Source organism: Panthera leo, chromosome C2 (assembly GCF_018350215.1).
Source record: "Panthera leo isolate Ple1 chromosome C2, P.leo_Ple1_pat1.1, whole genome shotgun sequence".
NCBI lineage: Eukaryota > Metazoa > Chordata > Mammalia > Carnivora > Felidae > Panthera > Panthera leo.
Genome location: NC_056687.1, coordinates 99,992,055 through 100,016,888, shown reverse-complemented (window position 1 = coordinate 100,016,888; position 24,834 = coordinate 99,992,055). Strand labels below are relative to the sequence as shown.

The window sequence follows — 24,834 nt, the reverse complement described above, 5'->3', positions numbered from 1 at the left end:
TCTGTCATGCCAGGTTTCTCTGCGGGGTGTCTCCCCTCTAAGTATTGATTCATGGATTTAAGCTGTTTACATGTTTTAGCCATGCTGTCGGAAGAACATGGATTCCAAGGCCACCTTGGCAGAAGAGTGGGCCATAAAATTGGATGGGGTATTTTATATGGCTAAAGTAGTGAGTTTTTTATATCTCTTCTGTCTGTATTACGTCAGTAATCACGTGACCAACATGATTGCAGGGGTGATTGGAAATCTGGAGGAGCACATGAGAACAGTTTTTTATTGAACGTCCAATTGAATTTAAAAATGTGATGAAACCCATAAAAACTGTACTGTTAAGATAAGTAGAACAGTGTTAGCACTGGGTGTTGTATGTAAGCGATGAATCACGGGAATCTACCCCCAAAACCAAGAGCACACTGTATACACTGTATGTTAGCCAACTTGACAATAAATTATATTAAAAAAAAAAAGATAACCACAACCGTTTGGGATCAGAAAATCTCTGAGACCCATTCAGTGATACTTCATAGTGTATATCAAAGTACATAATAATTATCAATAATAATTGGTGTCGCTTAGAAGCTACAATTATAAGATTAGTCCTTATTAAACTGGTTTTGTAAAATTGTAATTTTATTCTCAGAAGAGAGGGATTAAGGTGGTATATAGTAAAAGAGGCATTACAAAGTTGGGGGAGCTGGGCTATAGGTGTAGATCTAACTGATCTAATCTGACACATCATGTAACCTCTTCCCGCCTCATTGCCCTCATGTATAAAATGACAAGGGTAGCTGATGTGTTGTCTAGGTGTTCTTCTAGAGCCTAGAATTCTATGGCTTTAGCTATCCCAGAGGACAGTACAACAGCAGTCACAGGCATAAAATCTGATGTCAGAATTTCTTGGTTTTAATCCTGGTCTAGCATTTATTAGCACTGTGAATTAAACAAATCTTCTGTGCACTTCAGTTTTGACATCCACAGAATGTAGCTTCACATATCTCTTGAGAGGATTAAATGACTTAATACATGGAAATTAATATGCTTAGAACATTATATTGAATACATCTTAACTATTATTATCATTTGAGAAAACCTCTGAAAGAAAACTTGGTAGCTTGTCAGAAGACACATAGCTATTTGGGAGCAAAACTGGAATATAATTCTTGATCTTAGTTCTTTCCATTTCTGCTAGGCAACACCATAACTAAAAGTTCTAAATATTTCTATAAAGTCATTGCTTCATAAATGATTTTTTTCTATACAAGATACTGAAAAGGAAAATATAATCATCTCTATCTATAGGAAAATGTTTACAAGTTTTCCTGAAAAATGTATTTCTAATAGGAAAAAATGTTGAAAGCTTTTGAAAAAATATTATTGGATACTTAGCAACAGCAGCAACTTATTTCAGACCTAACCTAAAATTATTTTGAAAATGAGATTTTAAAATGTGAAATACCCAATCCTGTACATGATTGCCTACCAGGCAATTACAGAGACTAAATAACAAGATATTTTCTGATTGTGAACATTCCTTTGATTATTAAAAAAAAAAACTTAGTGTTTTAGCAATATTTATTTCACTTGCTTAACTAATTTAAAATGTTTCTAATAACTTGTCATACTTTAAAATAAGAATGAATACAGTATTTATTTTACAGAACTTAAAGAGGAAAACATTTATTTAGTGACAGCTCCTTATCACATGTTCAAGTTTAATTTTCACAGCCACACTCAGGGAAGGGTATTATTATCCTCTGGTTCAGATGAGGCAAAGAGGCTCACACAGCCTGTGTGTGGCCGGTCCAGGATTTATTCAAGCCCAGATGTCAAATCCTGAGTTTATTCTGCTGAATATCAGCATCTCATTCACTGTCCAAAATAACTGGGGTTCAGTTGCATAAAAGAGGCACTCTATGATGAATCTGAAAGGGTGTTGAGTCTGTAGTTAGAGGATTTGGCTTTGAGGCTTAGATTTTTCTCTCAGTGCCCTCCAACTCCCCTGAAATTTTCCCAGAAAGAGAATGATTGTTCTTCAGACAAGAGTATATCAGTAGCTATATTTGGAAATTGTAAAATGTCATGCCAATAATGTTAATTCTATTGTCATTATATAAATAGAAATAAATATGAATTTTCTCCACAAAGACATTTGACACAATATACTTAAGATGATCAAAGTTACTGTGTAATTATTAAATTCCATAGCTTCTTTATTATCAGTATGTTTAATTTCTCTGTGGCCTTTGACCTTTATTTACTTATTTATTTATTTTAAAGGTTATTTGTTTATTTTGAGAGAGAGAGAGAGAGCATGCATGCGTGGGGGAGGGACAGACAGAGAGGGAGAGTGAGAATCCCAGGAAGGCTCCGCACTGTTAGCATGGAGTCCAACTTAGGGCTTGAACTCATGAACCATGAGATCATGACCTGAACCATAACCAAGAGTTGGGTGTTTAACCAACTGAGCTTATTTGCTCGTTAAAATAAATTTCCTTGGCTTTATTGAGACAATATTGACATTACATGTAAGTTTAAGGTGTACATGTGATGATTAGATACACATAATTGCAAAATGATTACACAGTAAGGTTAGTTAACATCCCTATACCTTTAAATACAATTGTGTGGGGCTCCTGGGTGGCTCAGTCGGTTAAGCGTCTGACTTCGGCTCAGGTCATGATCTCACGTCTCTTGAGTTCGAGCCCCGCATCGGGCTCTGTGCTGACAGCTCAGAGCCTGGAGCTTGTTTCAGATTCTGTGTCTCCCTCTCTCTCTCTGACCCTCCCCCATTCATCCTCTGTCTCTCTCTGTCTCAAAAGTAAATAAACGTTAAAAAAAATTAAAAATAAATAAATACAATTGTGTGTGTGAGTGTGTGAGTGTGTGTGTGCGTGTGTGCGTGTGTGAGTGTGGTAACATTTAAGATCTACTCTCTTAAAAACTTTCAAGTATATAATACAGTATTATTAATTACAGCCACTATGCTGTGCATCAGATCCCCAGACCTTATTTAGCTTATAGCTGGGAATTTATTTACTTCTCAAAACTCTTTTGTAGTGACTTCCCGATGTCCTTCTTTCTTTGTTCCTCTTCTGAGCACCCCTGACCCCTGTCTTCCCTTCTCAATCTCCTGCACCATTCTTACACCCTTGCCTGCCAGCAGGAGCCTTGGCTGGGACTTCCAGGTCATCTGTCCTATCCTATCTTCACTGTGGTCATATTTGGTTGAGTGTTTGGTCTCCTCTTTCAATGTCTCTGACAGTCTCTGGCCAATGACTAAGATGTGCGCTTTTGACTTTAACCTCTCTTTTAAATACCAGACCTCTGTTTTCAACTGACTTTTCTTTTCTTTTTTTAATTTTTTAAGTTTATTTATTTATTTTTAAGAGAGAGAGAGAGAGGCAGGGGCAGAGAGAGAGGGAGACAGAGAATCTGAAGCAGGCTCTGCGCTGACAGCAGAGAGCCTGATGTGGGTCTCAAACTCACAAATTGTGGGATCATGACCTGAGCTGAAGACAGATGCATAACTGACTGAGCTGCCCAGATGCCCTCAACTGACTTTTCTATGTCTCTAGCTTTATATTCTTCAGGACCCAAAAACTGAAAATCAGACAACTGAATTCAGTCTTTGGTTTTTGTTTTCTGTTTCTCTTGTCATCAGCCAATTTTTCAAGCTAGAAAAATAGTAGTTATTTTTAATTTCTCTCTCTCCTTCATTGTCTAATGTAGGTAGTGTCTGAGTATTATTTATTACAACTCTGTGTAGATTTGAAACCTCCCCTGCTTGCCATTCTTACTTTCATTGCTTTGTTTGTGATCCTCATTGATTCTTGTCACATTTCCCACAGTGGCCTTCTAAATAGCCCTTTACTACCCAAGTCTTCAGGCCACAAACATTATCATTAATTCAGTTTGTCTTCTTAAAATATTAATCTTAATTTATTTTTTAAAAAAATATTTATGGGGCTCCTGGGTGGCTCAGTCGGTTGGGCGGCCGACTTCGGCTCAGGTCATGATCTTGCGGTCCATGAGTTCTAGCCCCGCGTCGGGCTCTGTGCTGACAGCTCAGAGCCTGGAGCCTGCTTCATATTCTGTGTCTCCCTCTCTCTGACCCTCCCCTGTTCATGCTCTGTCTCTCCCTGTCTCAAAAATAAATAAACGTTAAAAAAATTAAAAAAAATATTTATGTTTGGGAGAGCACAAGTGGAGGAGGGGTAGAGAGAGGGAGACAGAGGATTTGAAGTGGGCTCTGTGCAGACCGGCTGACAGCAGCGAGACCAACGTGGGATTTGAACTCATGAACCATGAGATCATGAGCTGAGCTGAAGTTGGACACTCAACCGACTGAGCCACCCCGGTGCCCTTAATCTTATTTTAAATGTAATTTGCCCCCAAAATGCATCACAATATGTGAAAGTCCCTCTCATAAACCTAGAGTCATGATATTTAAAAAGTGGAACCCTACATAGGCAGACAGACATGGGTTATCACTTCCTGCATCATTAACTAGTTATATGTGAACTTAAGTTATTTATTTCCTTGAAGCAGAGAACCTCCATCTTTAAATGGAATCATAAAGAAATGTGAGAATTAGAGAAAATAAATGCAAAACACAATCACAGTGTTGGGAACACAGGAGGTGTTCGAGAAATGGTAATGAAAATCTGTTCTAACACATCCTTTCCCATCCAACACAGTAATCTAAGCATCAATAAAAACTGAGATTTTCAGCATTTTGCAAATATGTCTAGTCCTTTATCTGCTTGTTCATGTAGTCCCACTACCTGGAATATCCTTTTCTACCTTGGTTTCTAAGTAAATTCCTTCTCATATACAGAGCTTATATGTCGTGTGTGTGTGTGTGTGTGTGTGTGCACGTGTGCGTGCACGTGTGTGAATCCTATGACATTTAGGCAACACTTGTTTTGCTCTAACAGTTATTTGTCACTTGATTAAGTCCCTGGGTAAGAAGTCACTCTCTTCATATCTCCAGCACCTATTTATTTATATATTCAGTAAATATTTGCTGAAATCATGCAATATAGTCTTTCAAAAAATGTCCACCTAACAGAATTTTGTCCAAATTTAATAGTAACTCATTTTCTCTCAAAATAATTTTCCAAAATCTAGCTTTTTTACCTCTATTTTCTGCTTTTTGAAGATTTTTCCCAAAACTTTTTAACACATTAGACATATAGCCACAAGTACAAGAGAGGGTTTTTATTTGTTTGCCTATGTTATTTTTAAATAACAAAATGGATATTTAAATGGCAGCAAAAAAAGTAGAAAATAGTTACATCAAATGTTCAAAAACAATTACTTACTGTACAGGGATAAAGTTATATGGTAGAAGGAATACAGGCTTAGAAGATCTGTTTAGGCTTTTCTTGTAACAGATTTGTCACTCTCAGTAAATTTATGAAATTTCTTTCTTCCTTTCTTTTTCCTTCCTTCCTTTCTTTCTTTCTTTCTTTCTTTCTTTCTTTCTTTCTTTCTTTCTTTCTTTTCCATCTTTGAGAGAGAGTGTGAGCGGGGCAGGGGCAGAGAGAGGGAGACACAGAATCTGAAGCAGGCTCCAGACTCTGAGCTATAGCACAGAACCCGATGTGGGGCTCAAACCCACGAACCATGAGATCATGACCTGAGCCAAAGTTGGACGCTTAACTGACTGAGCCACGCAGGCGCCCTGAAACTTCTTTGTTTCAGTTGCTTGAATGGAATTAATAATACCTGTGTCTAAGATAAGCATGAAGATTAAATGCAAAGTAAATATATAAGATTACTAAACAGTAGTAGGACTAGAGTTGGCATTCAGTCATTGTCAAATCTCATCCATACACTCACTACTTGTACTTAAGTGGAAACATTTCCTTCAGATTTATAAAAAGCTTATAAAAATTTAAACAAATAGGCAAAAAATAGGAAAGACAATTTGAATAAAAGGCATTAACTAATAAATATAAATGTATAATATTCATCTGTAAAAACTAAAAATGTAAATTAAACCTGAGAGTGTATTTTATATTCATTAAAGTAGCAATATTTTTAAGCAAATAGCTAATTCTAGAATGGTTTTAGTAAACCTGGTGTACTAATTTATTACTGTTAACACTACAAATGTATATAATAACCTTCTCATAAAATTCAGTATACTTGCATGTAATAAGACCTATATTAATGACCTTTAGCTGGATATATTTCTACCATTTTATTCTCATTAAATAATTTAATAGAAATAGAAGCTTACAAACACAAGCCCTGTGTCATGGCATTATACAGAATTGGGAAAACTTGATGAAATTCACTAGAATTTTAATTTTAGAATGATTAAGTACATAATACTGCCACGCATTAATATGTAGGAATATTTTTTATGCATTAAAAGTAAAACACAGGTATTATACAGCCCAGCACTGTTTAAATATAGTCCACTACATATGTGAACCACATGTGTATTTTTATTTTTTCTAGTAGCCACATTATAAAAGTAAAAAGAAAGAGGTAAAATTAATCTTAATGATACATTTAACTAAAATATCCAGAATATTATTATTTCAACCTGTAATTAATATAAAAGACTTATCAATGAGAGTTCTTCCATTCTTTGCTACCAAGTCTTTGAAATCTTTTGCAAATTTTATATTTACAAAATATTTCTATTTGGGCTAACTACTTTTCCAAACTCAATAGCCACATATGGAATGTTGCTACCATTTTGGACAGAGCAGATTATGGGTAGATATTGAAGACATAGAAATATTGTTAACAGCATATACACTATTATTTCTACTACTAAGATGAAACATTCATTTATGTTTAGTATGGAAAGTGTAAAAAGAGTTAAGAGAGGGAGATTATGGCTCTTTTTACATAAATTTAAATATTCACATACTTTTATTGTTTTTCTTTCAATAAAAAAGTCTTAAGCCTTCAAATCAGTGCTCAATTTGACAGATGCTCTGTCTATATGCCTTCATAGAAAATGATGGTGAACTTCAATTGTAATTTGTAATATGTTCACATTTTAACCCTGTTTCCATGGATTAATAAGTCTTTCCAATTCAGAGCTGTTTGGTATGCAAAATAGCCTGAACATTTTCACAGGGAGTAACAAAAAAATGACCTTTCTGGATTAAGTCAGTCTGGCCAACTACTATTTTTCACAGTTCCAACAGTCTATATTTGCTTGACCCTGTGAGTTAGTAAAATAAGAAAATGTATTTAGAACCTTATTTTAAAAAATACCTAGCTTTGTACCTTGCATATATTGGACACAAAATGCATAGGTGTTGAATTTAATTGATTTGATGTTTCTGTCACTTGAATTAGAGATGTATTTGTTGAAACCTTTTTCTTGGGTAGGATTTCCTTTTTCTCCATCTATTCCACTATCATGCCTCATAAAGAAAGAAAGCCAGAAACACAGACAACAAAAGTCTTAGAACTTTTGACAGCTCTAGAAGTGAATAGAGAATTCTTTCATGTTTCTCCTTAAATATTTTTGTCTGAGTGAAATATGTCAAGATTTTCATTTTTTTTTTATTTTATTAAGGTATAATTGATGTGTAGAAAGATATTCATATTTAATGTATATAATTCGATGTGTTTAGGCATAAATGTACACCCATGAAACTATCACTACCATCAAGGCCATGGACTTATCCATTGCCTCCCAAATTTTCCTCCCATCACTTTTATTATTTTTATTATTTGCGCATATATGTGTATGTATGTGGTAAGGACACAACCTAACTTCTACCCTCTTTTCAATAAAAAATACAATATTGTTAGTTTTGGCACTATGCCATACAGTAGATTCCAAGAATTTATTTATCTTGAATAACTAAAACATTGATACCTTTGATCATCGTCTCATTTTCTCCTGCTGTGGCCCCTGGTAACCACATTGTACTCTCAGTTTCTGAGTTTGACTACTTTAGATTTCACATATTAGTGATATCATGCAGTACTTGTCTTTTTGTGTCTGGCTTATTTCACTTAGCATGATGTCCTCCAGGTCCATCCATGTTGTCATAAATGGCAGATTTCCTTTTATAAGGATGAAAAATATTCCATATAAATATATATCCATATAAATATATAAATATAAATTTAAATGTGTCCATGTAAATATAAATATATACCTTAAATAAATATGTATCTGTATAAATATAATATATAAATAATATATATATCTTAAATATATATATATATATATCCATATAAAGATGCTTTAAAGATTACATTTTTATCTCTTCATCCTAGACGGACACTTAAGTTGTTTCCATATCTTGGCTCTTGTGAAAATGCTGCAGTGAACATAAGAGTGCTCTTAAGATTCTCCTGAAGATCAAGGATCTCTTCAAGATTTTGATTTCAATTCTTTTAGATAAATACTCAGAAGTGGAATTGTTGGATCATGTGATAGTTCTACTTTCAAAATGAACTACTTATATTTATAAACTTCTGTACTATTTTCCTATAATTGATTTAACAGTTTACATTCCCACACCAGAATTGTATGATTTTGTTATATATTTTTATAGTAACCTCTTATTAGATAATATGGCTTACAAATATGTTTTCCTATATTCTGTAGGTTGCCTCTTCTTTTGTTGGTAGTTTCCTTTGCTGTGAAGAAATTTTTTAGTTTGGTGTAATCCCACTTTATTTTTTATTATATTGACGTGATTTAGTGTTATGTCCAAAAAAAATACTGCCAAGACCAGTGTCAAGGAGCTGTTTCTCTGTGTTTTCTTCTCAAGGTTCTACTGTTTCAGCTCTTACATTTAAATCTTTAATCCATTGGAGTTGATTTCTGTCTATGGTAAGATATGGGTCCACTTTCATTCTTTTGCATATAGATGTCCAGCTTTCCCAATACCATTTATTGAAAAGAGAGTACTTTCCCATTTTGTATTCATGGAGCCCTTGTGAAAGATCAATTAGCTATATATGTTCATTTTATTCCTGAGGTCTCTATTTTGTTCCATAGATCTATATGTCTGTTTTTATACCAATGCAATACTGTTTGGCTTCATAAGGTTTGTAATATAATTTGAAATCAAGAAATGTGATGTATCTGGCTGTGTCCTTTCTTAAGATTGCTTTGGCTATTCAGGGTGTTAGTGATTCCGAATTTTAAGATTTTTTTTCTATTTCTCTGAAAAGTGTCTTTGGAATTTTGATAGGGACTGAATAATCTGTAGATCACTTTGGATACTATAGACATTGTAGCAATATTAATTTTTCAATCCATGAACATGAGATAGCTTTCCATTATTTGTGTCTTCTTCAAATTCCTTCATCAATAGTTCATAGTTTTCAATGTACAGATATCTCACTTCCTCAGTTAAATTTATTCTTTTTTTTAAATATGAAATTTATTGTCAAATTGGTTTCCATACAACACCCAGTTGACAAAGCAGGAAAGAATATCCAATGGAAAAAAGACAGTCTATTTAACAAATGGTGCTGGGAGAACTGGACAGCAACATGCAGAAGAATGAAACTAGACCACTTTCTTACACCATTCACAAAAATAAACTCAAAATGGATGAAGGACGTGAATGTGAGACAAGAAACCATCAAAACTCTAGAGGAGAAAGAGTAAAAAACCTCTCTGACCTCAACCACAGCAATTTCTTACTTGACACATCTCCAAAGGCAAGGGAATTAAAAGCAAAAATAAATTTATTCTTAAATATTTTTTTCTTTTGATACTATTATAAATGCAGTTGTATCTTAATTTCTTTTTTGAACATTTGTTGTTAAGGCATAGAAATGTGACTGACATTTGTGTGTTAATTCTGTATCCTGCAAATTTATGGAACTTGTTTATTAGTTCTAACAGTTTCTAGAGGAGTCTTTGGGGTTTGCTATATATAAAATCATGTCCTCTGCAAAAACAGATAATTTTGCATCTTAATATCTAATTTAGATGGCTTTGATTTCTTTTTCTTGTCTAATTGCTCTGGCTAGAACTTTGAGTACTATGCTGAATAAGAGCAGCAAGAGTGGTCATCCTTATCTCTTTCATGATCTTAGGGAGAAAGCATTCTACTTTTTCCCGTTGAGTATGATGTTAGCTGTGGGCTTGTCATATATGGCCTTTATTATGTGAGTTATATTCCTATCTCAAACTTGTTGAAAGTTTTTACCAATAACAAATGTTGAATTTTGTCAAATGCTCTGCATCTATTGAGACAACCGTATGACTTTTATCCTTCATTCTGTTAATGTAATGTACCACATTTATTGCTTTAGAAATGATGAACCATCCTTGTTTCTTAGGGATAAATCTTACTTGATCAAGATTTGTGATCTTTTTAATGTGCTGTTGATTTCAATTTGCTAGCGTTTTTTGAGGATTTTTGGATATATATCAGTAATACTGGCTTGTAATATTCTTTTTCTCTTTTCTTTTGTTTTCCTTTTCTTTTCTTTGTTTTGCTTTGCTTTGCTTTGCTTTGCTTTCCCTTGAATGGCTTTGGTATCAGGATAATGCTGGTCTTATAAAATGAGTTTGGGAGTGTTCTTGCCTTTCCTCCCCCTTTTGCATGCTGCCCCAAATAATAGAGGCATTCTGTTTCCTTCTGTGTCCTGGGTGGGAAAGACAGAATTGGTGTGTGCATGTGCAATAAGAATGCAACATAACTTCTACCCTCTTTTAAGTATTAAATACAGTATTATTACTTATAGGAACTATGCTATCTAATATAATTGTACCTTCTGCCCAGTGGCCCACAAGGCCGGAGAAGCCAGGTACTCACATAACATTCACTTCCCCCTGTGGGAGAAATCACTGGTCAAGAGGGTCTCTCTTGCTATTTAGCTGCTCTACATTCAGGGAGGGGTAACAGATAAAATGAAACTTTTTTTTTTACCTTCTCCCCGCATCTATCCTTGGATGTTTTGCTCGACTGAAGTGCTTGACTCTCTCAACTGGACTCTTATACTTCCATAAAGTTATTCTTGTCTATGGGTAACTTTTCAAATCAGTGTTTCTGTAGGGGGTTGAGGACTGAAACTTCCTAATACACTCTCTTGGTGACATCACTCTGAGCCTTTCTGTGGTTTATATATTGTATCAATGATTATTTATCTTTAAAAAATAATTATTTAAGGACACTTGGATGGCTCAGTCAGTTGGATGTCCACCTCTTGATATAGGCTCAGGTCATGATCTCAGATTCGTAGGATTGAGTCCTACATCAGGCTCTGTGCTGAGTGCGAAGCCTGTTTGAGATTTTCTCTCTCCCTGTCTCTCAAAATAAACATTTAAAAAATATTTATTTAAACTGCAATATGATTCTTGTTCTGTTGGAATTACATTTCCACATAATTTTAATTTTTTTTTTTCCAAACCAGTTTCAAGCTGCCTGAGGACAGGACCATTGTTTATTATTCCTCACAATGCCAAATAGCCTAAGATGGTGCTATGCCTAATAAAATATTCAAAATATGTTAATCTGATTTGATTTATGAACACTAAAATGAGTGTAGGTAGGATTGAAAAGCATAAGCACAAGGGTTATATTTTTTTCTTTACATTTCAAGTTTTTATTTAAATTTTAGTTAGTTAACATACATATAGCATAATATTGTTTTCAGGAACAGAATTTAGTGATCCATCACTTACATATAACACCCAGTGCTCAACACGAAAAGAGCCCTACATAGATTAAGTTTATGTTTTCTTTGTAAGTAATAATGGCATAATATAGCTCTCAAGAGTTTTTTATATAATTGTGCTATCAAAAATAACTAATAGTGAATGATTACGCATTTCATCCAGGAAAAAGTGGAAACAGTGAAATGGTGGAGATGATGCAATGGTGTGTTATTTGAAAATGTTGATAAAATTAAACAAAAGTTATTTTTTTTTAATTTTCTTTATAACTCTCTGTGCAGAAAAATCTTTTTATCACAGAAATTGACTTTCAAATGAACTATGTCTTCAGACCAAGTTTGATCAGTTATTGATGATACTTGATCCCCTTTTCATAAACCTGCTGCAGTGATTCAGGTCTTTTCAATCTCAGTTTTATTAGTTTTTTCTCTACTACCCTACTTCTCACCACTACTATGTTAAGTCATTGTTCAAAAGAATGATCACAACTGAAGTTACCTAATCTAAAGCAGATTTAGACTGTTAATCAGAGTCTGCTATAATTTATAAACACTCCTTGTTTCCAGAAATCCATCTTCATTTGCAAGTCCCCACAGCTATGGCTGTACAGTCTATTATCATCTATAGTATGCAAAGCCAGAATGTGATTACACATATAAGATGGGAACTGCTGAAAACCCAACCCACTAGTTATTTTCTAGTAAAGGCATATTAGTATGATACACATATAGCACCACAATGTATACTGTTATGTATCTAGTAATTAATTTCTTAGTGACTCACAAAATATTTATGGTCTTTTTTTACTTATGACAAAATCTTCAGTTTTCCCAAGAGCTATTCTAATTTAGGCAGATATTTAAATAGAATCACTTCATTATGCTTGTTTTTTCAGTTGTCTTGGGAACAATGTAATAACACTAGTAGGATGTTTTCTTCAGAAATGAAAAAGAAAACATTTGGAGATGTTTAAGCTGTGTAAATATCAAATTTGGAGACAATATAATCGATTGTGAGTAACATCCATGCACTAAGTGATAGACAAATACATAGATATATAGATACAAATATCTATATCTGGTGAATTTCATTATTGTGAATATACTGGGTTTCTAGTAAATAGTTTTAACTGCGGAAATGAATACTCTGATTGGAATGTATCAATTATTATCTGCATTGCATATGCTGCATAGTAGCAGCATTTTTAAAGAAGTCCCTAAATACCCAAGACAATGAAGCATCTATTCTAATAGATCTCTTAACGTAACGGTTTGCTTAGTGCACTGCCTGGATAACTTGCCTTAATTTCCTTGCCTGGATCAGTGTTAATGGTGTTTCAGTTTTGCTCTCAGAAAATCAAGTGTTATGCCCTGATATATCAGAAATGAAATGGTAATTCTTTATAGAAAAATGAGAAGGGGGTAGAAAACATGCCAGCTATACTTCTTCTGAGTAATATAACTTCAGATTTTTGCCTTCACAGAGGTATCCCCTTTAAGAAGATGATTGCAAAATCTGATCTGGTCTCATCTGATAGTTTTGTTCTTTGGTTTTCCCCCAGAACTGTGATCTGTAAATTCTCAGAAGATACTGAAGCACCCTGAATATGCTTACTTCTCAAGACACAAGGTAATTTAAAACCTTATAATATATAGACTTAAAAATGTCAAAATGTATGTATCTGCTGGGGTTTGGTCCTAAGACAACCCTTCTTTCTTATCAACTTTGCCCCTCTAGGTGATCTAACCAGTCCCATAGCTTCTACTGTTAATGTCTAGCAAACAGTCTTTATCTCTCATCTTGTCTTCAAATTTATATAAATGAATGTTTTTCTGATTTCTCCACTTAGGTCTCAAAACATAATTTCCTCTCATCTACCTGTTTTCCTCCCATCCTCCTCCTCCAGTCTTTCTCATATCAATAAATAGCATCACATCCACTCTGTTGATTAGACCAACCTAGGAATTATCATTAATTGTCTTTTTCTCGGCTCCCATACCATACTCATCCGCAAATCCTGTTGTTTCTTTCCAAAATACATCTCATTTGCATTGCTACTACCCTACTCCAAGAAATCTTCGCTCATCTGGGCTAATGCAATAGTCTATTTAATGGTTTGTCTGGTTCTACTTTTGCTCCCTAATTAGCCATTCTCCACACAGCAGACAGTGTGATCTTTTAAAATTCATGGCACCCTTCTGCTCAAAATCCTCCAATAGCTCCTCACTGCACTTAGAATAAAATCCAAGCTCCATACAAGTCTCTATATGATATGATCACTGCCTCTGTCTCCAGTCTTTCTGTTCATCTCTCTCTTTTCCTGATTGACATTGCTCTAACCACACTAGGATGCTGTAAGTTCCAGGAAAACACCAACTTATTCCCACTCTTGAAGTTTGCATCTGCTTCTCCCTTGATGCTTTGCATTTGCATTTCCCTTTGCTTGGAGCTCTCTGCCCTCTAATTTTTCATGCTTGGCTTCCTGTTTTCATTCAGTTCTCAGCTGAAATGTCATCTTCTCAGAGACCTTCCCTGAAAATCAATCTAAAGAACTACCTCAGTTCCTCTGTTTCATCCACTGTTTTATTTTGTATGTAGTAGTCATTGCCACCTGAATTTATCTTTCTTGTATATTTAATTTCTCTCTTCCATTTTGAACTGTGACCTTTCTATACTTCTATCACTTTATCTCCAACCCCTAGAAGAGTAATTGGAACATACTGGGTATGTATCCAGGGAGGGTAAGGACACACGACAGAGAAAGACAAAGAGAGATAGTTTATGTACAAAATGATATTGAAGTGCTTGACATTTAACCCACATTTCCCTTTAAACTGGTTTGGATAAATTCTAATCTATAGGATTCTTAGACAAAAAAGATTCTTTGGACAAATTAGTTTGGAAGATTCCATTAGAGATTTAAAAAAAAAATTAGTCCATTACTCTATAAGTTTTACAATAAGGAATCTTATTTAATTATATTTGATCAAATGAATCCTAAAGTTAGTTGGCTCTGGAAAGTGATTCCTGCCCTCCCCACCCCACTGCTTTTGACATAGTGACCTTTGGAACTGCTGATCTAAATCAAGACAGTGTCCCACTTAGAAGAGAATTAAGGTAACAATAGGGTAATATCTTTTTTTAAGGTGTTTAAAAAAAAGCCTCAGTGAGTAAGAAAGATATATTTGTTTTTGAGAATTTTGTAGGAATTAAAAATGGCTACATTGAGAGAAGAGACAAAAATATGCTAAAGAGAAAATTTAGTTAACAGCAGTTAAGTAAATTTAGGAATTCCACTTTCTGGGGCACCTGGGTGGCTCAGTTGGTTAAGTGTCATGATCTTAACCATGGTCTTCAGCTTAGGTCATGATCTCGTGGTTTGTGGGTTTGAACCCTGCGTTGGGGTCTGTGCTGACAGCACAGAGCCTGAAGCCTGCTTCACATTCTGTGTTTCCTTTTCTCTCTGTCTCTTTCTCTCTCTAGTTCTCTCTCTCTCAAAAATAAATAAACATTACAGAATTTAAAAAAAAAGAAACCATACACATACACCATATACAAAAATAAATTCAAAATGGATGAAAGACCTAAATGTGAGACAGAATACCATCAAAATCGTACAGGAGAAAACAGGCAACAAACTCTTTAGCCTCAGCTGCAGCAACGTCTTACTTGACATGTCTCTGGAGGCAAGGGAAACAAAGGCAAAAATGAACTATTGGGACCTCATCAAGATAAAAAGCTTCTGCACAGCAAAGGAAACAACCAACAAAACTAAAAGGCAACTGATGGAATGGGAGAAGATATTTGCAAATGACATATTAGATAAGGGTTAGTATCCAAAATCTATACAGAATTTATCAAAACTCAACACCCAAAAAACAAATAATCTAGTGAAGAAATGGGCAGAAGACATGAATAGACAGTTTTCCAAAAGAAGACATCCACATGCACTAACAGACACATGAAAAGATGCTCAATATCACTCATCATCAAGGAAATACAAATTAAAAGCACAACGGGTGCCAACTCACACCTGTCAGAATGGATAAAATTAACAAGTCAGGAAACAACTTGTTACTACTAACAGATGTTAGTAAGGATGCAGAAAAGGAGAATCCTTTTGCATTGTTGGTGGGAATGCAAACTGGTACAGCCACTCTGGAAAACAGTATGGACGTTCCTCAAAAATTTTAAAATAGAACTACCCTGCAACCCAACAATTGCACTAACAGGAATGTATCCAAAGGATATAAAAATGCTGATTCAAAGGGTCATATGCACCCCGATATTTTTAGCAGTGCTATCAACAATAGCCAAATTATGGAAAGAGCCCCCAAATATCCTTCAATGGATGAATAGATAAACAGAATATTACTCAGCGATGAAAAAAAATGGAATCTTGCCATTTGCAACAATGTGGCTGGAACTAGAGGGTATTATGCTGAGCAAAATAAGTCAGCCAGAGAAAGACAGATATTATTGTATGATTTCATTCATATGTGGAATTTAAGAAACACAACAGATGAACATAAGAAAGGGAAGGAAAAATAAGATAAAAACAGAAAGGGAGGCAAACCATAAGAGACTCCTAAAAACAGGGAATAAGCTGAGGGTTGACGGAGGGGAGGTGGGTTGGGGGTTGGGCTAAATGGGTAAGGAGGGCACTTGTTGGGTTGAGCACTGGGTGCTATATGTAAGTGATGAATCACTGGGTTCTACTCCTAAAACCAATACTACACTGTATGTTAGCTAACTTGAATTTAAATAAATAAATTTAAAATAAATAAATCCATAAAATAACAGTAGCAAAAATTAAAAAGAAAAAATGGACAATTAAAAATAGTTTCAGATGTAGAAGAATAATATTGGGAAATTTTGAGCAGAATGTAGTCAGATTTCTAAAAAGTGTAATTATCAAACTTGTTCTTTACAAAGTCTATAAAAGATGGGATAACATAAACATGAATATCCTGGTTCTAGTTAAGGAAAGTGATGTAAAACCAGACGTTCAAAGTTAAATCAAGAAAGATTAGGGAGATTAAATTGAGAGGAATAAGCCTGTGAAATTTATAATTAACCACAATGTAGAGGGATAGTTTTTAACAGCTGTTCTTTAAAAAATCCTGTTTTTAGCTCCATAAAACTTTACCTTATGGCTGTAGTGTTTTGAACTTTCATCACATATTTATACTTTGCTTTAAAGCTTATGAAGAGCAAATATGAAAGTTTGTCATAGATAGGGGATATATTATAACTCCTAAATGAAAAAAAATGTGTATTTGAATTCTAAGATCTTTATATACCTATCCACAAAATCACTGTTATGTTTTTAAACCTCATTCCTGGAAACACTGCAGATGTCAGATCAATTTAGAAGCCAAAGAGTACCTCTGGGAATGATATGGCAGCAACTGAAATAGTGTTTGGCCAAATTAAGCCTGTATGCCAAGGATGCCAAAAATCACAGTAACCTGGCAGGTAGATAGCTATTATTTAACTGTATGATCATTATTGGTTTCTCTACTGAAAAACTGTTGGCTGTTTATGCAGTGAAATGGAGCCCATGATTTAGGCAGAGTATCTCTCTGCTTTGATGTCAGTAGTAGCTGGTTGGGGATTGCACCCAATCACAAAATCGAATTTCTCAATCAAACTTTTGGGGACAAACAGAAAAAAAATAGCTTTTAACAAATTATATTATGACTCACTTAGAAACAGAAATGAGGGAATATCAATGTAGAGATTATTTTTTGCTATAGATTCTTAAAAATTTTTTTAACAGTTATTTATTATTGAGAGACAGAGAGAGAGAGAGACAGAGCATGAGCAGCGGAGGGGCCGAGAGACGGGGAGACACAGAATCCGAAGCAGGCTCCAGGCTCTGAGCTGTCAGCACAGAGCCCTATGGAGGGCTCAAACTCACAAACTGCGAGATCATGACCTGAGTGGAAGTCGGACGCTGAACCGAGGGAGCCAGCCAGGTGCCCCTGCTATAGATTCTTAATATTCAAAATGGTATTCATATTCTGCACTACTTCTATATTTCTTTCTCTCTGGTACAAACAGACTGGCCTGATCTTAGTTTGGTGCAGAGCTTTTCAACTTAAGTGTTTATTTTGTAAGGGAACTAATAAGATAATTATTTTTTTAAATAACTTTCTCTATATGTTCATAGTTCCTGGATCCCTGCTCTCTCAACTGAGTGCTGGTCATAGTCTCATGCTGCTTGGAAAGAACTTCATTTTCATAGTTCTTAAAATCCCAAATTGGCAAAAGTTGCCCAAGTACCTTGCAATGTAGCATGTGTTTTTAAATTTAGGAAATTAAAACTTCATTTTTGTAAGGTTGAAATGTAATGAAACAGTCTCATTAAACATATCCATTATGTAGTGGAAAGAACATTCAATTTGACCCCTGTGTACCTGGATGACTCAGTCGGTTAAGTGTCTGCCTTTTGGTTTCAGCTCAGGTCATGATCTCACAGTTTTGTAGTTCGAGCCCTGTTTCGGGCTCTGCCACCCTGCAGAGCCTGCTTGGGATTCTCTCTCTCTCCTTCTCTCTTTGCCCCCCATCCCCGGCTCTGACCCACACTATTTCTGCCTCTCTCAAAATAAATAAATAACCTTTAAAAAAATTTGACCCCTGTGTGTGATCTGCCTCTTCCAGGTAGAGTGTATTTGGTCAAGTCACTTCTCCTAAATTTACTTCTTTGGTTAATGATGTGAGTGTAATAACACCTGACTCTGAAATAGTGTTGTTTGTAACAAAATGCAAAGAATTATCATTATTATCATCTTCATCACCACCTATTTACATCGTTATGATTATTACAAAATTTAATGGGGTCCACGGAACATTTCAGAACTTCCACACTCACAAACATGTACAAATCTGAACCTACTATTTATGGGGTTAGAAGGCAGAATTCAGAATTAATGCACAATCAAATGCCAAATATAATTTTGAGTATTTTTTATCTTTTCTATACTTGTACTTGTCAAAATTTCTAAATTGCTGTCTTAGACAAATAAACGATACAGAAATATAAATTAGAAAATGTAAATGTTTAACTCAAGTAAAAGAAATTATTAGGTGCTTCTTCTGTTTCATGTCCAAGTTCAAATCACAGAAGAGGCTTTGGGCAATCACAAATAAATTGATGCTTTATTTATGTGCAAATTTAACTTCCCACATTGTATTATAAGTGATGAAGTTATGTCAGTTGTAGAAAGTGGCAAAGAGATTACATTTGCTAGAGTTCTTATAAAAGAATGACACAAAATACATTGTAATATAATATAAAAATTAGTTTAGATATGCAAAACTTTATGCCCTTTATGTCACATATGCTGGACAATGATAATCTAATGGAAAATTAGATTATTAGATTAGTAAACTAGAAAATTAGATTATTAGAGATGACTGGGTGGCTTAGTCAGCTAAGCATCTTACTCTTGATTTCAGCTCAAGTCATGATCTCACAGTCGTGAGATAAAACCCCGTGTCAGGCTCTGTGCTGGGTGTGGAGCCTCCTTAAGCTTTTCTCTCCCTCTCCTTCTGCTTCTCTCCCACCCACATGCAAGCACTCTCTTTGTCTCAAAAAAGAAAAGAAAAAGAAAATTAGATTATCAAAGAATCCAGAAATTCTTTCATTAAATACACAAGCACAAGTGTTCTTGACAGATTGAATCATCAATATTGTTGAGAGCTAACTTTCATATCTAAGAAGCAAAAGGAGAAAAAAACACACATCTGGGCAAATAAATATATCTGAATATTTAATCATTCTTTATCATTTTAGTTGGTGCATGATATCTTTTCTGAGTTTCGCAATGGTTTTATGTGTTTTTGTATAGCCATAAGAAACACATACCATGCTAAAATATAAATGAGTTTAAATAGGCTGTGAATAGTCTAATCATTCATTTATCCATCCATCCACTGAAGAAACAAAGATATCTGAGTATCTGTTTTTAATTGACATTGCCAATTAAAAACTAAATGTTACAGCTTGGCAGAGTTAAAAATAGTGTTTAAAATCTAGTATGATAAGTGCTACTACACGCACATGCACATGCACACACACACACACTCAACATGTATAGTGTTGGACAAATAAAAGTGTAATTTCAAATTTGCAACATGGACAGGGAAGGCTTTACAGAGGAAAAATCATCTGAACTAGGTTTAAGCCTACCAAGGGATTTTTAGGCACTTAAAAGACAATTGTTTACTTCAGGAGGGAGAAAAAAATCAGGAGCAATGGCAGAGAAGTTAGCATATAGCCTGAGTTGAATGAGGTGGGACTACATAAATGATGAAAACAAAGGCAGAAGCTAAATCATAGAATACTCTATAATTTCATCGAAGGACTTTGGCGTTTAGACTATGGCAAATATAGTATCCCTGATGTGATTGTAGCATTTGAATAACAAAATTGATTTTCAGTTTTGAAAATTCCTGCTAAGAATTTTCAAAAGAATTCCTATAAGAATTTTCAGTTTTGAAAATTCCTATTAATTCCTAACTAATAGAAAGTGTGTAGAGGCAAAGACATGAATACAGTAGGAAGTTACCACATAGGTTTGTAAGACACAGTGAGGACTTAAATTAAGCCAATGAAGTGAAAATAAGAAAATGTGTTGAAACACTTTGTGGACCACTCGGAGTCGGTGCTGCAGGCTGGTACCTTGCCTCCCAAGACTCTTCCCAGCTGTCTGCCCAACCCGGCCCCGTGATGCCCATAGACCTCAGCAAATGGTCCAGGACTGAGCTTATAGGAAGTGGATGAGCAGCCACAGCATCTGCTGCAGGCCAAATATGCCAGGGTGGAGGTTAACAGCTGGCCAAATTGCTGACACCCACCCAGGATAAGAACAGACCCACCAGGACTTCATGGGGTGGTCTTGAGCCACATAAACCTTACACCTTGGTCATGACAGATCCAGATGCTCCCAGATGGAAGGACCCCAAGTACAGGGAATGGCACCATTTTCTGGTGGTCAGAGTGAGGGGCAATGACATCAGCAGTGGCATAGTCCTCTCTGATTATGTCGACTCTGCGCCTCCCAACGGCACAGCCTTCAATTGCTATATCTGGCTGGTTTACCAGCAGAATGGGTCACAGAAGGATGATGAGCCCATTCTCAGCAACTGATCTGGAGACCACCATGGCAAATTCAAAGTATGAGCGCGGGCACCTGGTGGCTGGCACGTGCTACCAGGGTGAATGAGATGACTGTGTGCCCAAACTCTATGAGCAGCTATCTAGGAAGCAGAGGCATGCTAGGAGACAGAAATCGTCCCTGAGGTGTTGAGCAGTGTTCTCAAGTTCAGTGATGCATGTAGATTTCTCTGCTTCCCAGCTTCCCATTCTCACAGGTGAGGCCTGAGCCATCAGGTAGTGGTTTAGAGTGACTTTTCCTTCTGCCTAACCATAATAATTCTAGAGGTTCACACCCAGGTTTATGTTTTGAACAAATTTGAACTGTATTTTGGGGAATATTTTGGTACTAGGTTGGGGTCATCAAATTGTGAATATAAGAATAGCAATCCAGGGGCGCCTGGATGGCCCAGTAGGTTAAGTGTCTGACTTCGGCTCAGGTCATGATCTTGTGTTTTGTGAGTTTGAGCCCTGTGTCGGTCTCTGTGCTGACAGCTCAGAGCCTGGAGCCTGCTTCAGATTCTGTGTCTCCCTCTCTCTCTGCCCCTTCCCCGCTCATGCTCTGTCTCTGTCTCAAAAATAAATAAAAACATTAAAAAAATTAAAAAAAAAAAGAATAGCAATCCAGAATTTAAAGAAGAAAAAATGACCAGGTCTATAGTAACAGAGCAGAGCATCAAAGAATCCTTAAGAAAGGTTTAAAAGAGAGAGAGAGAGAGAGAGAGAGAGAGAGAGATTTGTTGCCTCTGCCTTTGTGATCCTGAGTCCAGAATTATGCATGATGGCACTTTTGGGAGTGTTTTCACTGCTATGTCCCTCACCAGGATAGCCAGAGACTGGTGTGGCCACTAACTCCCAAAGTGATACATCCTCGGACTCCTTACTAGGGGTCAGTGCCCCGCTCTGGCTCTTTGAAAGAGCAATACTGGAAAAAGCTATAGGGAGAATCGCTTTGTGGTTAAGGCAAGGCCATACAAATGAGCTTCAGTGCTGGGTGAGAGGTTGTCAGAAATCCTCAAGTCTGCACCTGTTAAACTGTTCACTCCCCGTCTGTATAAGAAACCCTGATCTGGAGTTGCGGAACGTTGTGTTAATTCTGCTGTTTGCTTACAGTTGAATAAAAATAAAATCATTGTGTGGGTAAAAAAAAGACAGAAAATGTGAAAAATTGGTAGGATATGGTAATTTTTTGCATGCGAGGTCAGGACTGTGAGAGAGAAGGAAGATCTGCCAGGTCCTATGATTTCACTTTTGAATAGGAAGACTGCATAATTTTTTTTTATCCAAATCCTAAAACTTACGAAAATAAAGAAGGTTCTAAAATAATCAAACCTTTATAATGTTGACTTTTATATATTAATGAATTTGTTGCTATTGTATTAGTGAATACATACTATTATTCAAAACTATTCTTACAAATAAAATTACTTGTACAAGTAAAAGTGCATACCTGTATATATCAAAACAAAGCAAAATATTGAAAAATTACATAAATAGAATTACTGTATTTGACTTATATTGATATACTTTAATAAGTTTCTTAGCCATATCTGTGTCTCAAACTATGTCGTTGTAGAATGATTTTTTTAATGTGTTCAGATAATTTTTTAAAATAAAATTGCTTGCAGTCTTTCTCAGAATTGTATTTTATGGTTAATAAATTTGAAGTAATGGGCTGCTTCTGTTGTTAAAGTTCCATAGGCCAGAAATATTTTTACCTGAGAAAAAATCATCTGTATTTTCCTAAGGTACCTGTAAACTCAGAGTTAATTCTACTAAATAAAAAATATTCTTCATTTTACGTTTTTTATTGGAACACATAAAAAATTTTAGCCCAAGTAGGGCACCTGGGTGGCTCAGTTAGTTAAGCTTCCAATTCTTGATTTTGGCTCAGGTCATGATCTCATGGTGTGTGATACAAAGCCCTGCATTGAGCTCTGTTCTGACAGCACAGAGCCTGCTTGGGATTCTCTCTCTCCCTCTCTCTGCCCCTCCCCAACTTGTGTATGAACTCTCTCTCTCTCTCTCTCTCTCTCTCTCTCAAAATAAAGTATTTTTACCAGCCCTGTTTTTTTCCTTTATTCAAAGTAACATTTTTCAACAAGTATTTTTGTATAACAAAATTCATCAAATATATGTCTCTATGATTTTTTTCAATATCTTGTCAAACTTGGATGCTCCAGTAAACAAAAGCTGTCTCAATTTCTTTCTATTCTATCACAGAATATTAATTTATTAAGATTAAAAAAGGAGAACTTTTAAAGTCTTTCTCAGAACCCAAGTTATTCTGCAGCTCAAGTGTAGATTTTCAAAAATAAGTTATGTACCCTTTTTGAGCTCTCATCATCTGATTTTCTAGATGTTTTTTGTTTGTTTCTGTCAGAAAAAAAATTATTCTTTCTATCTCCAATTTTGTTTCAATTTCCTGATAGTGTTAAACTTGACATTTTTAAAAAAGATTTCCAGCAAAAGAGTTTGAAAAAAAAAAGTAAACCAAAATTTAGAAAACTCTTTTACAAAATAGTTCAATACCATTGTAAGACACTTAGATTGTTTTATAAGGTTGTTTTAAAGGCTAAAACATTTCTACAAATTTATTGATGGTGGGGAAGAAAGAAAGTGTGAAAGTCTCTTTTGTAAGTGTGTTTTTGTTTTGTTTTTAAATTTTTTTAGCATTCATTCTTGAGAGTGAAAGAGACAGACCATGCATGGGGGAGGGGCAGAGAGAGAGGGAGACAGAATCAGAAGCAGGCTCCAGGCTCCAAGCTGTAAGCACAGGGCCTGATGCGGGGCTCGAACTCACGGGCTGCGAGATCATGACCTGAGCCGAAGTTGGACGCTCAACCGACTGAGCCACCCAGGCACCCCTTGTAAGTGTGTTTTTGTATGTACAGCTGCTGTAGTTTACAGCTTGATACGTTAGACTGGCAATATACTACAAATTGTTGGAGATAATTATTAAGTTTGTGTGTATACAACAAATTCCAAATATATTCACTCTCCATACATTTCTTAATTCAAAAAAGAATATTACCTTTACTATGACTTTATGATCTACAAATGTTTATATTTTTATTCACCTAAAGCTTATCATTTTAACCTTCAAGGTTGAAGTTTTAAGTATTTTAGAATTTTAGTCACAATAATCTCAGGTGTTTCACCATAGAATAATTACCTTCCAAAAGCTTTAGAGTCCATTGATTAAATAAAACTATAACTATTATTGGCATTAAAATTTCTATTTGAAATAACTTAAAGTCAATTTAAGCCATGTATCATTTAACCCTTTGCAAAGCTTTTCTTTGGAAAATAGAGCCAACCTATGAATAGTTGTTACTATATTGTTGTGTGTGCTTAAGAAAACTTGAGATTGAGGGGCGTTGAGCATGGAGCCTGTTTAAGATTTTCTCTCTCTCCCTCTGCCCCTCTCCTCCACTTGTATTCTCTTTCTCTTTCTCTCCAAAATTAAAAAAAAAAAATGAGAGTGAAAAAGTGAAATTAATTTAGAATAGTCATAGAATCTTTTTTAAAAAAATTTTTTAATGTTTATTTATTTTTGAGAGAGAGAGAATGTGAGTGGGTTAGGGGCAGAGAGAGAGGGAGACACAGAATCCGAAGCAGGCTCCAGGCTCTGAGCTGTTTAGCACAGAGCCCAACGTGGGGATCAAACCCACGAGCTGTGAGATCATGACCTGAGCCAAAGACCGACACTTAACCGACTGAGCCACCCAGGCGCCCCTAGAATAGTCATATAATCTAAATGAAAAGCTACATTTCACAGAGTGATATATAAACCCACTTTGCATATTAATTAAATCAAGATCTATTGGCATGGTTTTCTTTTTAAAATTTTAAACTAAATGCTACTGTTTCCCCTTAAGATTTGGTTTTCATGTGGTCTGTGATATTATGGCCCCACATGTGGTAGATGATTAAAGTCACAAATATTCTGTGCAACTCAGAGCAACCTTTAGTAGTAGATTTTATATTAAACATCTATTTCTTATAGTTTAAATGTTTTGGTTCTTAAAAGAGTTTA

The 24,834-nt window shown here is 35.3% G+C and overlaps 1 pseudogene; it reads left to right on the top strand.

Annotated features, from left to right (window-relative positions):
• The first annotated feature begins 20,369 nt into the window (after window positions 1-20,369).
• On the top strand, window positions 20,370-20,949 carry LOC122229317 (annotated as a pseudogene).
• Window positions 20,950-24,834: the final 3,885 nt, after the last annotated feature.